At 47.2% G+C, this 16,110-nt stretch overlaps 1 long non-coding RNA gene across 1 annotated transcript in view; it reads left to right on the plus strand.

Moving 5' to 3' along the window:
• LOC306928805 overlaps positions 1-15,533 on the plus strand; it is a 40,092-nt gene extending 24,559 nt beyond the window's left edge. The window contains exon 4 of the long non-coding RNA XR_013790726.1: positions 15,459-15,533. This is a non-coding gene — a long non-coding RNA (uncharacterized lncRNA). The remainder of the gene's footprint in view (positions 1-15,458) is intronic.
• The last annotated feature ends 577 nt before the right edge of the window (positions 15,534-16,110 follow it).

A 16,110-nucleotide genomic window follows, 5' to 3' on the forward strand; every position in this document is an offset into this window, starting at 1 on the left:
TGAAGAAGACACTCCCCCCTACTACTACCCCTGACTATGAAGAAGACACTCCCCCCTACTACTACCCCTGACTATGAAGAAGACACTCCCCCTACTACTACCCCTGACTATGAAGAAGACACTCCCCCCTACTACTACCCCTGACTATGAAAAAGACACTCATCCCTACTACTACCCCTGACTATGAAGAAGACACTCCCCCCTACTGACTATGAAGAAGACACTCCCCCCTACTACTACCCCTGACTATGAAGAAGACACTCCCCCCTACTACTACCCCTGACTATGACTCAAAGACACACCCCCCTACTACTACCCCTGACTATGAAGAAGACACTCCCCCCTACTACTACCCCTGACTATGAAGAAGACACTCCCCCTACTACTACCCCTGACTATGAAAAGACACTCCCCCCTACTACTACCCCTGACTATGAAGAAGACACTCCCCCCTACTGACTATGAAGAAGACACTCCCCCCTACTACTACCCCTGACTATGAAGAAGACACTCCCCCCTACTACTACCCCTGACTATGACTCAAAGACACACCCCCCTACTACTACCCCTGACTATGAAGAAGACACTCCCCCCTACTACTACCCCTGACTATGAAGAAGACACTCCCCCCTACTACTACCCCTGACTATGAAGAAGACACTCCCCCCTACTACTACCCCTGACTATGAAGAAGACACTCCCCCCTACTACTACCCCTGACTATGAAGAAGACACTCCCCCCTACTACTACCCCTGACTATGAAGAAGACACTCCCCCCTACTACTACACCTGACTATGAAGAAGACACTCCCCCCTACTACTACCCCTGACTATGAAGAAGACACTCCCCCCTACTACTACCCCTGACTATGAAGAAGACACTCCCCCCTACTGACTATGAAGAAGACACTCCCCCCTACTACTACCCCTGACTATGAAGAAGACACTCCCCCCTACTACTACCCCTGACTATGAAGAAGACACTCCCCCCTACTACTACCCCTGACTATGAAGAAAGACACTCCCCCCTACTACTACCCCTGACTATGAAGAAGACACTCCCCCCTACTGACTATGAAGAAGACACTCCCCCCTACTACTACCCCTGACTATGAAGAAGACACTCCCCCCTACTACTACCCCTGACTATGAAGAAGACACTCCCCCCTACTACTACCCCTGACTATGAAGAAGACACTCCCCCCTACTACTACCCCTGACTATGAAGAAGACACTCCCCCCCTACTACTACCCCTGACTATGACTCAAAGACACTCCCCCCTACTACTACCCCTGACTATGAAGAAGACACTCCCCCCTACTACTACCCCTGACTATGACTCAAAGACACTCCCCCCTACTACTACCCCTGACTATGAAAAAGACACTCCCCCCTACTACTACCCCTGACTATGAAGAAGACACTCCCCCCTACTGACTATGAAGAAGACACTCCCCCCTACTACTACCCCTGACTATGAAGAAGACACTCCCCCCTACTACTACCCCTGACTATGAAGAAGACACTCCCCCCTACTACTACCCCTGACTATGAAGAAGACACTCCCCCCTACTACTACCCCTGACTATGAAGAAGACACTCCCCCCTACTACTACCCCTGACTATGAAGAAGACACTCCCCCCTACTACTACCCCTGACTATGAAGAAGACACTCCCCCCTACTACTACCCCTGACTATGAAGAAGACACTCCCCCCTACTACTACCCCTGACTATGACTCAAGACACTCCCCCCTACTACTACCCCTGACTATGAAGAAGACACTCCCCCCTACTACTACCCCTGACTATGAAGAAGACACTCCCCCCTACTACTACCCCTGACTATGAAGAAGACACTCCCCCCTACTACTACCCCTGACTATGAAGAAGACACTCCCCCCTACTACTACCCCTGACTATGACTCAAAGACACTCCCCCCTACTACTACCCCTGACTATGAAGAAGACACTCCCCCCTACTACTACCCCTGACTATGAAGAAGACACTCCCCCCTACTACTACCCCTGACTATGAAGAAGACACTCCCCCCTACTACTACACCTGACTATGAAGAAGACACTCCCCCCTACTACTACCCCTGACTATGAAGAAGACACTCCCCCCTACTACTACCCCTGACTATGAAGAAGACACTCCCCCCTACTACTACCCCTGACTATGAAGAAGACACTCCCCCCTACTACTACCCCTGACTATGAAGAAGACACTCCCCCCTACTACTACCCCTGACTATGAAGAAGACACTCCCCCCTACTACTACCCCTGACTATGAAGAAGACACTCCCCCCTACTACTACCCCTGACTATGCTCAAAGACACTCCCCCCTACTACTACCCCTGACTATGAAAAAGACACTCCCCCCTACTACTACCCCTGACTATGAAGAAGACACTCCCCCCTACTGACTATGAAGAAGACACTCCCCCCTACTACTACCCCTGACTATGAAGAAGACACTCCCCCCTACTACTACCCCTGACTATGAAGAAGACACTCCCCCCTACTACTACCCCTGACTATGAAGAAGACACTCCCCCCTACTACTACCCCTGACTATGAAGAAGACACTCCCCCCCTACTACTACCCCTGACTATGAAGAAGACACTCCCCCCTACTACTACCCCTGACTATGAAGAAGACACTCCCCCCTACTACTACCCCTGACTATGACTCAAAGACACTCCCCCCTACTACTACCCCTGACTATGAAGAAGACACTCCCCCCTACTACTACCCCTGACTATGAAGAAGACACTCCCCCCTACTACTACCCCTGACTATGAAGAAGACACTCCCCCCTACTACTACCCCTGACTATGAAGAAGACACTCCCCCCTACTACTACCCCTGACTATGACTCAAAGACACTCCCCCCTACTACTACCCCTGACTATGAAGAAGACACTCCCCCCTACTACTACCCCTGACTATGAAGAAGACACTCCCCCCTACTACTATACCTGACTATGAAGAAGACACTCCCCCCTACTACTATACCTGACTATGAAGAAGACACTCCCCCCTACTACTACCCCTGACTATGAAGAAGACACTCCCCCCTACTACTACCCCTGACTATGAAGAAGACACTCCCCCCTACTACTACCCCTGACTATGAAGAAGACACTCCCCCCTACTACTACCCCTGACTATGAAAAAGACACTCCCCCCTACTACTACCCCTGACTATGAAGAAGACACTCCCCCCTACTGACTATGAAGAAGACACTCCCCCCTACTACTACCCCTGACTATGAAGAAGACACTCCCCCCTACTACTACCCCTGACTATGACTCAAAGACACACCCCCCTACTACTACCCCTGACTATGAAGAAGACACTCCCCCCTACTACTACTCCTGACTATGAAGAAGACACTCCCCCCTACTACTACCCCTGACTATGAAGAAGACACTCCCCCCTACTACTACCCCTGACTATGAAGAAGACACTCCCCCCTACTACTACCCCTGACTATGAAGAAGACACTCCCCCCTACTACTACCCCTGACTATGAAGAAGACACTCCCCCCTACTACTACACCTGACTATGAAGAAGACACTCCCCCCTACTACTACCCCTGACTATGAAGAAGACACTCCCCCCTACTACTACCCCTGACTATGAAGAAGACACTCCCCCCTACTGACTATGAAGAAGACACTCCCCCCTACTACTACCCCTGACTATGAAGAAGACACTCCCCCCTACTACTACCCCTGACTATGAAGAAGACACTCCCCCCTACTACTACCCCTGACTATGAAGAAGACACTCCCCCCTACTACTACCCCTGACTATGAAGAAGACACTCCCCCCTACTACTACCCCTGACTATGAAGAAGACACTCCCCCCTACTACTACCCCTGACTATGAAGAAGACACTCCCCCCTACTACTACACCTGACTATGAAGAAGACACTCCCCCCTACTACTACCCCTGACTATGAAGAAGACACTCCCCCCTACTACTACCCCTGACTATGACTCAAAGACACTCCCCCCTACTACTACCCCTGACTATGAAAAAGACACTCCCCCCTACTACTACCCCTGACTATGAAGAAGACACTCCCCCCTACTGACTATGAAGAAGACACTCCCCCCTACTACTACCCCTGACTATGAAGAAGACACTCCCCCCTACTACTACCCCTGACTATGAAGAAGACACTCCCCCCTACTACTACCCCTGACTATGAAGAAGACACTCCCCCCTACTACTACCCCTGACTATGAAGAAGACACTCCCCCCTACTACTACTCCTGACTATGAAGAAGACACTCCCCCCTACTACTACCCCTGACTATGAAGAAGACACTCCCCCCTACTACTACCCCTGACTATGAAGAAGACACTCCCCCCTACTGACTATGAAGAAGACACTCCCCCCTACTACTACCCCTGACTATGAAGAAGACACTCCCCCCTACTACTACCCCTGACTATGAAGAAGACACTCCCCCCTACTACTACCCCTGACTATGAAGAAGACACTCCCCCCTACTACTACCCCTGACTATGAAGAAGACACTCCCCCCTACTACTACCCCTGACTATGAAGAAGAAACTCCCCCCTACTACTACCCCTGACTATGAAGAAGACACTCCCCCCTACTACTACTCCTGACTATGAAAAAGACACTCCCCCCTACTACTACCCCTGACTATGAAAAAGACACTCCCCCCTACTACTACCCCTGACTATGAAGAAGACACTCCCCCCTACTACTACCCCTGACTATGACTCAAAGACACACCCCCCTACTACTACCCCTGACTATGAAGAAGACACTCCCCCCTACTACTACCCCTGACTATGAAGAAGACACTCCCCCCTACTACTACCCCTGACTATGAAGAAGACACTCCCCCCTACTACTACCCCTGACTATGAAGAAGACACTCCCCCCTACTACTACCCCTGACTATGAAGAAGACACTCCCCCCTACTACTACACCTGACTATGAAGAAGACACTCCCCCCTACTACTACCCCTGACTATGAAGAAGACACTCCCCCCTACTACTACCCCTGACTATGAAGAAGACACTCCCCCCTACTGACTATGAAGAAGACACTCCCCCCTACTACTACCCCTGACTATGAAGAAGACACTCCCCCCTACTACTACTCCTGACTATGAAGAAGACACTCCCCCCTACTACTACCCCTGACTATGAAGAAGACACTCCCCCCTACTACTACCCCTGACTATGAAGAAGACACTCCCCCCTACTACTACCCCTGACTATGAAGAAGACACTCCCCCCTACTACTACCCCTGACTATGAAGAAGACACTCCCCCCTACTACTACACCTGACTATGAAGAAGACACTCCCCCCTACTACTACCCCTGACTATGAAGAAGACACTCCCCCCTACTACTACCCCTGACTATGAAGAAGACACTCCCCCCTACTACTACCCCTGACTATGCACTAAAGACACTCCCCCTACTACTACCCCTGACTATGAAGAAGACACTCCCCCTTCTACTACCCCTGACTATGAAGAAGACACTCCCCCCTACTACTACCCCTGACTATGAAGAAGACACTCCCCCCTACTACTACCCCTGACTATGAAGAAGACACTCCCCCCTACTACTACCCCTGACAATGAAGAAGACACTCCCCCCTACTACTACCCCTGACTATGAAGAAGACACTCCCCCCTACTACTATCCCTGACTATGAAGAAGACACTCCCCCCTACTATTACCCCTGCCTATGAAGAAGACACTCCCCCCTACTACTACCCCTGACTATGCACTAAAGACACTCCCCCCTACTACTACCCCTGACTATGAAGAAGACACTCCCCCCTACTACTACCCCTGACTATGAAGAAGACACTCCCCCCTACTACTACCCCTGACTATGAAGAAGACACTCCCCCCTACTACTACCCCTGACTATGACTCAAAGACACTCCCCCCTACTACTACCCCTGACTATGACTCAAAGACACTCCCCCCTACTACTACCCCTGACTATGACTCAAAGACACTCCCCCCTACTACTACCCCTGACTATGAAGAAGACACTCCCCCCTACTACTACCCCTGACTATGAAGAAGACACTCCCCCCTACTACTACCCCTGACTATGAAGAAGACACTCCCCCCTACTATTACCCCTGCCTATGAAGAAGACACTCCCCCCTACTACTACCCCTGACTATGCACTAAAGACACTCCCCCCTACTACTACCCCTGACTATGAAGAAGACACTCCCCCCTACTACTACCCCTGACTATGAAGAAGACACTCCCCCCTACTACTACCCCTGACTATGAAGAAGACACTCCCCCCTACTACTACCCCTGACTATGACTCAAAGACACTCCCCCCTACTACTACCCCTGACTATGACTCAAAGACACTCCCCCCTACTACTACCCCTGACTATGACTCAAAGACACTCCCCCCTACTACTACCCCTGACTATGAAGAAGACACTCCCCCCTACTACTACCCCTGACTATGAAGAAGACACTCCCCCCTACTACTACCCCTGACTATGAAGAAGACACTCCCCCCTACTACTACCCCTGACTATGACTCAAAGACACTCCCCCCTACTACTACCCCTGTCTATGACTCAAAGACACTCCCCCCTACTACTACCCCTGACTATGAAGAAGACACTCCCCCCTACTACTACCCCTGACTATGACTCAAAGACACTCCCCCCTACTACTACCCCTGACTATGAAGAAGACACTCCCCCCTACTACTACCCCTGACTATGAAGAAGACACTCCCCCCTACTACTACCCCTGACTATGAAGAAGACACTCCCCCCTACTACTACCCCTGACTATGAAGAAGACACTCCCCCCTACTACTACCCCTGACTATGCACTAAAGACACTCCCCCCTACTACTACCCCTGACTATGAAGAAGACACTCCCCCCTACTACTACCCCTGACTATGAAGAAGACACTCCCCCCCTACTACTACCCCTGACTATGAAGAAGACACTCCCCCCTACTACTACCCCTGACAATGAAGAAGACACTCCCCCCTACTACTACCCCTGACTATGAAGAAGACACTCCCCCCTACTACTACCCCTGACTATGAAGAAGACACTCCCCCCTACTACTACCCCTGACTATGAAGAAGACACTCCCCCCTACTACTACCCCTGACTATGCACTAAAGACACTCCCCCCTACTACTACCCCTGACTATGAAGAAGACACTCCCCCCTACTACTACCCCTGACTATGAAGAAGACACTCCCCCCTACTACTACCCCTGACTATGAAGAAGACACTCCCCCCTACTACTACCCCTGACTATGAAGAAGACACTCCCCCCTACTACTACCCCTGACTATGAAGAAGACACTCCCCCCTACTACTACCACCCCTGACTATGAAGAAGACACTCCCCCCTACTACTACACCTGATAATGAAGAAGACACTCCCCCCTACTACTACCCCTGACTATGAAGAAGACACTCCCCCCTACTACTACCCCTGACTATGAAGAAGACACTCCCCCCTACTACTACCCCTGACTATGCACTAAAGACACTCCCCCCTACTACTACCCCTGACTATGAAGAAGACACTCCCCCCTACTACTACCCTGACTATGAAGAAGACACTCCCCCCTACTACTACCCCTGACTATGAAGAAGACACTCCCCCCTACTACTACCCCTGACTATGAAGAAGACACTCCCCCCTACTACTACCCCTGACTATGAAGAAGACACTCCCCCCTACTACTACCCCTGACTATGACTCAAAGACACTCCCCCCTACTACTACCCCTGACTATGAAGAAGACACTCCCCCCTACTACTACCCCTGACTGCACTAAAGACACTCCCCTCACTACCCCTGACTATGACTCAAAGACACTCCCCTCACTACCCCTGACTATGACTCAAAGACACTCCCCTCACTACCCCTGACTATGCACTAAAGACACTCCCCTCACTACCCCTGACTATGACTAAAGACACTCCCCTCACTACCCCTGACTATGACTCAAAGACACTCCCCTCACTACCCCTGACTATGACTAAAGACACTCCCCTCACTACCCCTGACTATGACTCAAAGACACTCCCCTCACTACCCCTGACTATGACTAAAGACACTCCCCTCACTACCCCTGACTATGACTAAAGACACTCCCCTCACTACCCCTGACTATGACTCTGGACACTCCCCTCACTACCCCTGACTATGACTAAAGACACTCCCCTCACTACCCCTGACTATGCACTAAAGACACTCCCCTCACTACCCCTGACTATGAGACACTCCCCTCACTACCCCTGACTATGCACTAAAGACACTCCCCTCACTACCCCTGACTATGAGACACTCCCCTCACTACCCCTGACTATGACTCAAAGACACTCCCCTCACTACCCCTGACTATGCACTAAAGACACTCCCCTCACTACCCCTGACTATGCACTAAAGACACTCCCCTCACTACCCCTGACTATGAAGACACTCCCCTCACTACCCCTGACTATGCACTAAAGACACTCCCCTCACTACCCCTGACTATGACTAAAGACACTCCCCTCACTACCCCTGACTATGCACTAAAGACACTCCCCTCACTACCCCTGACTATGACTAAAGACACTCCCCTCACTACCCCTGACTATGCAGCCAGTTAGTCCATGATAGTACGACCCCCCCCCCCCCCCCCCCCCCGCCCTTCTTCTTTTTTCAACATCTCAACACTGAACAAACACTCAAAAGCCACAAGCATCCAAATCTCAATCCTCCTTAATCTGTCAGCCTACATTACAGCCTGAAGGAAGAAAGCACTCAACCCCTGCACCCTAATACCACACACACAAACACACGCACAGACGGACGGACACGCACGCACACGCGCACCAAAGCCAAGGGCAAGCAAACGAACGAGCACACCTTAGGGCTGCAGAGAGCAAACAGGGAAGCGGCGGCGAGGAGAGTCTGAGAGAGAGAGGGGGGTGGAATCTATATTTCACAAAGCAAGAAAGCGCCCGGCACTCAGGGCTTGGTTGAAAAGTAAACAAAGAGCACCAGCAGGCCCACAATTGATGGCGGCATTCCTTCTTTATACAGTAAATAGATGTCAAACGGTGGTGGAACGCGGCGACCAGATTACAGAAAAAGATTTGCAACACCCCAGGATTACCCAAGAATTCCTTGGCTTTGATCTGGGGCCACTTAGTGCTTGATTCCCTGTAATTACTCCGCAGCGGGCCACGCTTTCTGGCGGGGGGCCTGCGCAAAATGATGTATACGGCCCTTTAGGCCATTTCTTAATTCTGTGGCCCTCGTTGGGGTGAAGTGGAGTGGTGGACCGAGCCTCGGTTTGTGCACATTATTGTACATAACGGTGCATGAAGATGTTTGTTGGCATGGATCGTGTCTTCCATGTCGCTTCGGAATTTAACAGTCACGTTGTTTTCAGTTAAATAAAAGCTTGCTAACTTGATATCGATGTTCTCTTAATAGTACATTTTCTTGAAAGTGTGAGAACTATATAGGCTACTGATTCAGAAGGCATTTATAGAATCTGCATCAGGACGTAATGGCTTAACCCATTTTGGGGCGGGAACCCCTTTTGGTGTTTTAAGCATTGTTATGCTTTAGCTGTTGAAAAATAGCAGATCTACAAGCTCATAGCGCGGCACCGAGTGCCGCGCTATGAACTTGTTTGTCTGCTATTTTTTTTTAATCGTGAAAATGTGCCTGAAATCATTGAATATATATTCCTTCAGAGCGAGTTTTTAACTCAAATCTTTGCTACTGGGATGGTCCCTGGAACAACATATTTTCAGATGGGGGGTCAGCGGCCATATATATTTGGGGTCCTTGACATGAATATGTTTGAGAACGACTGACAAGAAATGTCAAATGATTTAGAAGATTTTTTTTTAAATTTCGACGTCTGGTCTAAATGGGTTAATATAATTAATCTTTAGTCAAGTAAAGACTAAAGATTACATTTCTAAATTGTAAATTTTTGTCTGCAGGACTTTATTTGGAACCCTTCTGTGCTAGACGGTACAGCTAAATGTGAGTCTGTGCTGTGCCTGTTCATTCAATGATTTTCTGTGACTATAGCTAATGGAATAGTGGTGGAAAAAGTACTCAATTGTTTTACTTAAGTAAAAGTACCAATACTGCAATTTAGAACTACTTCGTTACAAGTAAAAGTGCGGAATTGAAAATGTACTTGAGTAAAAGTACAAAAGTATCGGCATCAAAACTTAAAGTACTAAAAGTATAAGTACTCATATTGCAGAATGTCCCATTTCACAAGTTCAAAATGTGTACAAAATCTATTGAATAGCCGATCGGCTATTTTCGGCTTTCTAATCAAAATTAAAATCCCCAAAGTAACTAGTAACTAAAGTTTTCAAATAATTGTAGTGGAGTAAAAGTGCACATTTTGGCTCTGAGATGTAGTGGAGTAGAAGTAAGTAAGTAAGAAGTACTGGAAGGTGGAAATACTCAAGTAAAGTACAAATACCTCAAAATTGTACTTAAGTACAGCACTTAAGTAAAAGTACTTACTTTCCACCACTGCAAATGGGTCTGCCGAAGCCGACTGACACCCAGCCGTGCGTCGGTCGGTCGCGGCCGGCACAAGGCGGCGGCGGCATCATGGCCTCAGCGGTCGCATGCTATGGAAGGGAGATGGCGAAGGCAGATGAAAGGGCGTACCTGCATGTCAAACTGGAGGCAGAAGAAGATGAGACGAGAGAAAAGGCTCCAAAACAACTTCACCATATTGACACAGCGAGGTGCAGGCCATAAGGGCGGACTTCTTTTTTTTTCTTCCTGAGCCCATCAAAGTTCCTTACTGGGGAAGGCCAAAAAGGAAATAATGTGCCAAGCTCAAACTTAAATCACTCCCGGGCATCAAAGGACTGCCATTATCTCCCCCCCACCACCACCCCACACACCACCACTCATGTGCTCACAACATTCTTGGGGGCATCTCGCAAGAAGAAGCTGTGGCTTTGATGTGCATTTATCTCCGACTGTTAGCACGGCGGCATTATGCCATTTAGACCTGAGGACGATTCTACAAATGTCTTCTAAATCCTGACAGTTTACTGAAAAACCACATGATTCTATGTCAGTCGTTCTCAAACATTTTCCTGTCAAGGACCCCCAAGAATTATATGTAATTGGCCGCCGACCCACATCTGAAAATATGTCGTTCCAAGGACCTCCCCAGAAGCAAAGATTTAAGAGTTAAAAACGTTCGCTCTGAAAGAATAATACATTCAAAAGATTTGCGCCACATTTTCATGATTAAAAGAAAATGGCAGACCTACAAGCTGGTAGCGCGGCACTCGGTGCCGCACTACGAGCTTGTAGATCTGCTATTTTTCAATAGCTAATAGTATAACATAATGCTTAAAACACCAAAAGGGTGTTCCCGCCCAAAATGGATTATAGGCCTCGTGAGACGCTGCGGCTCTGTGCAGACACAGCTATAGACGGTCGACGGGCGGCAGAGGCTGCATCGTATGCAACAAAATAGCCAAAGAAAAATGGACAAATGGAACCCTTGAATGAAAATATGAAATGGGAACGTTAAAACGTTAAACACTCTAGACTTGACTTCCCGCGGGGGGGGGGGGGGGGGGGCATGGCCGATGCCGCACTTCCTGCTCCGTTGGAGTTTGTTGTTATCTCGATGCGCCCCCTATTCTCTTAAATGCCCGTGAAGAGATAAGATGCCCCGTGTCGCGTGACGATAAGCGGGCGAGCAGCGCGTCTCCTCTGCTTTGTACAGTAGATAGATACGGTGGAGTCGACGAGGAGGAGTGTGGTGGTACAGTAAGTGTGGCTTCTTTCTTTCTGCCTCTTACGTTTCAGAGAGAGTCGGAGAGAGAGAGAGAGAGAGGGAGGGAGGGAGAGAGAACGTCCGGGAAGGCATGGCAATGTTTTTAACTCATTTTGGACGGGAACCCCTGTTGTTTTTTTTTAAGCATTTTGTTATACTTTAGCTATTGAAAAATAGCAGTGCCGCGCTACGAGCTTGTAGATCTGCTATTTTTGAAAAATCTTGAAAATGTGGCACAAATCTTTGAATATATATATTCTTTCAGAGCGAAAATCTTAGCTTCTGGCGGTGGGGGGTCCCTGGAACAACATATGTTTCAGATGGGGGTCGGCGGCCAAATACAGATAATTCTGGGGCTCCTTGACATGGAAAAAGGTTGAGCACCACTGACATAGAAACATGAGGTTTTTCAGAAAACTGTCAGGACTTTAGAAGAATATATTTTTTACAATCGTCCTCAAGTCAAAATGGTTTAAAATACACGGAGGAGGAATCGCTCACTTCAGGTCAGGGTACACATGCAGACACGCAGCAGGTTTATTATTGTTCATACCTTTTTTATGAGGTGCAACAATCCAAACCTGTTTTATACATAAATAAGAGTGACTGTGAATAAAGGGGACATTCCCTTCAGTTTTTTGAGTGGGTGGTCTACTACGAGCACGGGCAACAAATCACCTTATCTCGGCGTGATTGTGAAAGTCTGTGTGTTGTGTGTGTGGTGTGCGTCCGTGCGTGCGTCTGCGTGCGCGTGCACATGTGTATGTCTGTGCATGTATGAGAGAGAGGCAGACCAAGCTAGAGATAAAAGTGTTATTGCTAATAAAAAAAAACTAATAATATGCCTCACATGCCACACATTCTCAAAGCAATTTCTTTTGCCACATGATTTGTATCTAGACAAAACTGCATTATGGACACAAAAAGAGAGTTTAGTTCCTGACAATAGATGGAAAGAAAGAGATAGGAGATAGAATGAGCCACAGTCCACCCCGATGCACAACGCTTAAGAATTGGTTATAAATGGACTTTCAGGAAAGGCTGATTAGGCCCATGCAATGTGATGTATATAGAGATGGCATAGGATTTTTTTTTTTACACTTAAAATTGCAAGTTTGTGAAGCAACTTTAGCCCATTAAAGAAAGACCCGCAGGCCGATTCTGCAAATGCCTTCTAAATGAAAATGAGTAGTTCTCACACTTTCAAAAGGATCTTTCAAAAATGTTCAAAAATAGCCAATGCTATTGCTGAATCTAAAAAAATGACATGGATGCGTTCCCGGTTTTAATGGGTTAACCCTGGGTGTCCTGACTTTGGGCATGTCGTTATAGGCGAATATAATAATTCAATCCCCAGACCTTCAGAGCCTTCATAATAGATCTATCTGCAGGTGGTCCTCAGACGAGTCCCGGTTCGATTCTCCATACATCTGGCCAGCCAGGGACGTGCAGAGAGTGTTACAGGCAGGGGCTGAAATCCTGTAAGAGGGCACTTTTGGACAAAAATAGCAGATCTACAAGCTCTCAACGCATCGCGCTGCGACAAGTTGAGAGCTTGTAGATCAGCTATTTTCAGGGGGAAACCCAGCACTCTTTAGCTAGTGGAGATCCGGTGTACGACATGGATTTCTAAACAGATTTGTTCAACGCAAAATACTGTGTTAAAGTTCAGGAGACTTCGGGGAAAAAAAGCAATTTTCCTTCCGGCATGGCATGGCATGGAAAGGAGAGGAGGGGCATTTGCATTTCTTCCACCATGTAGTAAAATGCTGCATTCGTGGTCTGGAAAGGGCAGTTTTACAGACGGGTAAATGGGCAGGGGCTGAAGCCCCCTTTGATGTCTATGTGTGCACGTCCCTGTGGCCACCGCGTCGGTACTTTGCGATCCTGCATCTCTCTTGAGTACATCCACGTTAACCTGGCATGGCTAGACTGAGGGCTTTTTTTCCCTTTTTTTTCTTTTTTTTTTTCTTTTGCAATGGCAGATTCTTCTGGTTTCTATATACACTATTTTATCCCACGATTTTGTAACCCATTTTTTCCACCCAGTGTCAATTATCTAATGTAATCCTGAGCTCTACTGTCCACTCCCTCCCCCAACCTGGGGACAGCAACGGACTGACCTCAGGGTTTCCTTCTATATGCATGAGCGTCCAAGCTGCTTCTTTTAGGGGGTGGGGGGTTTCCCTGGTAGGACGTATAGCACGTGGAAGGAACACAGATGAAGGATTGACAAAGTTTTCCAGGGTGAAGTATTGATAATTTATTGAGAAGATTCAGCAGAGTAACAACATGCAGAGAGTGAGGAACAGGCCTCCTTGCCTATTCCAGCAGCCCCTCCAGGCACAAGCCTCCTCAACCCCATTCTCAGACAGTTCTTATAGTCTTGTCTTAACAGAGATGCTATACTAAATGTTCATATAAGGATCTGTGCTAAAGATAAGGGCGACACACAAATAAGTATACATTCACTGACTGCGTGGAGGAGTCAGGTCAGCTGATAGATTGACAGCTGCAGTTCAGTTAGAATGAGCACATTGGTGAGAATGCTTTGCTGACGACTAGTCCTTCAATGAGACTGAATGGAAGGCAGAGAAATACACAATAATGCATATATTTGGCAATGTATTTGGCATTACAAGTTGTCCCGATACCATTTCTTTCAGACCGAGTACAAGTACTTCATTTTTAGTACTTTATTTTTGTTGAGTAGCCACTTATTGTACCCCCTTTTTCCTCATAGATGCAGATGGATCTCCGGTCTACACTTGTCAGTTGTCATTTATGCTTGTAGATCGGCTGTTTCTGGCGATTTGCTGCAGTGTTGGGTCAGACTTGCTCCCGTTGCATTCGTTCAGCCAAGTGTCAATTGGACGTTTTGGTACTCGGGCCAAAGTATCGGGGCCGGTTCCGAGTACGAGTACTTGAGGGTGGTATCGGCCCGAGTAACCGATACCAGTATCGGTATCGGAACAACTCCAATCAGGACCAGGGGGAGGCAGTTTAGAGACCAGGATTACTGCGTGTTTTTTGTGAGGGTACCTATACCCTATGGGCAATGTTGATTTTGTTGACTAAAACTAAGACGAGAAATGTTCGTCGACTACCTTTTTTCACTGACAAACTAAATGGAAACTAAATGAAAACTAAGCTATGGTGACTAAAACTAAGACTAAATATACTGACAATTTTGTCAACAAATAAAAACTAGACTAAAATGTTAGGAAGGGACTAGTGGACAAGAGGTCCAGTATAAGTCATTTTACACTTGGTTGCATGATGAAAATAGCAGATCTACAAGCTCACAACACGTCGTGCTGCGACGCGTTGTGAGCTTGTAGATCGGATATTTTCAGCAAGTGTAACAAGAGTCATTACGACGGCATCAAGGCCCGACAAAACACATTTGAGTCGACTAAATCAACTGTATTTAGTCGACTAAAATCTTAGGATATTTAGTCGACTAAAACTAGACTAACACTAAAACATTCCAGGTGACTAAAATGTGACAATGTGAAACTAAATGAGAACATGCAAACTCATACAGATTCTTGTCTTGACACCATGTTCACTCAGATGAATGGATCATCATCAAAAATCAACATTGACAGATGAAAAGATCATCAACATTAAAATGATTCAAATAGTCAATAGGATAGACTTGTGTCAGAGACAGTCTACTAAACCCCCTGCTTTCACCAGCAGGTGGCAATGAAATCTAATGACTTAATGTAAAATAAAGTGTTAAGTTATCCACTCAATTATAAATGCTATTGGTTCTGTCATGGTAATAGAATAGAAATGTAGTTGTCTTTTTGTGAAATGAGCTCAAACCGCGTTGAAATATATTAAACGACAACAAACAAATGGCATGTGAAGAATACACAAGATACAACATAACTAAGTACATGTACTCAAGTACTGTACTTAACTCCACTACATTTCTAAGTGATAAATATTGCACAGACATTGTACACCATTTAAACTTTGGCTATTTGAAAATAGTTTTACTTTAAGTCTATTTTTATACCAATACTTTTGTACTTTTACTCAAGTAAATTTTGATTACCAGACTTTTACTTTTAACAGTGCATTATTTATACTTACACTACACTATATTATTCTATTGTGGTCAGTCAACTAAAAAGAAGTCATGACCACATCCCCTACCTCTGCCATTTAACCCATTTAGACCTGAGGCCAATTCTGCAAATGTCTTCTAATTCCT

Source organism: Electrona antarctica (genome assembly GCF_951216825.1).
Source record: "Electrona antarctica genome assembly, chromosome: 1".
NCBI classification, from domain to species: Eukaryota; Metazoa; Chordata; class Actinopteri; order Myctophiformes; family Myctophidae; genus Electrona; species Electrona antarctica.